This window comes from Sinocyclocheilus anshuiensis, unplaced genomic scaffold, assembly GCF_001515605.1.
Source record: "Sinocyclocheilus anshuiensis isolate Anshui unplaced genomic scaffold, SAMN03320099.WGS_v1.1 scaffold286, whole genome shotgun sequence".
Lineage (NCBI taxonomy): Eukaryota > Metazoa > Chordata > Actinopteri > Cypriniformes > Cyprinidae > Sinocyclocheilus > Sinocyclocheilus anshuiensis.
In genome coordinates this window covers 876,999-878,235 of record NW_015544135.1, presented here as the reverse complement: position 1 = coordinate 878,235, position 1,237 = coordinate 876,999, and positions in this window count along the sequence as shown.

The following is a 1,237-nucleotide window of genomic DNA, read 5'->3' as shown; positions in this document are numbered from 1 at the left end:
AGAGCACTAAGAGCACTAATTCCGAGTATGGGTCACCATACTTGGCCACATGTCACTTCACTTAATAACAACAAACTTCATCTCATGCTTCGTTTTGACAGGTGGTTTCAGAATAGAATTTTCACCAAGCAGAATGTCATTTCATCTTAAATTCTGGACGTTTCTGAGTCAAATAATTTACCTGCTTTTTTGAAATCACAATTAAAATGAGTTACAAAACACAGGTTTGTTTTTATGGTTTATGGGGACTCTCCATAGGCGTAATATACTGTACACTGTACAGACCGTATATTCTATTGCCCTACACCAACCCTACCCCTAACCCTACCCCTTACTTTGTGCTAACAAAAATGAGCAGTCGTCTGCGCCAACAGGAGCAACAAAATGGCCGACCAAGGCCAAATATCTTGCTTGTCTCCCTGCTAACTCACACAAGTTAATGAATGGCTGCTCATGGATGAATAAAAGAAAACCCATACAAACCAAGTTAACCAAAATAAGACCAAGACAGACAAAGTTAAGTCACCCAACAAACACTAAAAACAAAAGCAGCAGTGCAGTCACATCACTGATGTACATTTGTCTCCAAAAAAAGTTACTGGAAACCCCTGGATGTGCAGTTACACCTGCGGAATATAAAACAAAGATTATCTACAATATTAAACTCATTAAAACACATGACAAGCGTTTGTCATACCGAGATACATACCGAGAGAGATTTACCATGTAGCAAAATGCATGGTAGCTCACCACGCAAGACCACGGCCACTAGCGTGCTGATGACCAAAAGACAACAACAAATAATGCCTCTCCTTACATAAACAAAACAATCCTTTTTATAACTGGGAGACTAACCTGAAAATGGCTTAACTGCTAAAACACAACAACAGGAGGATGCGCCAAGCCCTATCCCTTGTTCATAATGACGTACTTCCACAAAGGTCTAGTATCAAGGATAATGCATCCTGAGTAATCAAATCCTTCCCTTTTTATATTATCACTGCCAACACTGATAGGTTCATAGGATTTAAACCATGTTAACCAATCACAAAGGAGTAGGGACACTGATAGGTTCACAGGCTGGCATGACATCAGCCAATCATACCTGGGCTATACCTTACCCGGCTACATATATATCTCAACAAGACCAGATGAAACTTCTAAATTATCTAAACTAACAGAGTGTGTTAAAAATGTAAAAGATTGGATGACCAATAATTTTCTCCTATTAAATTCG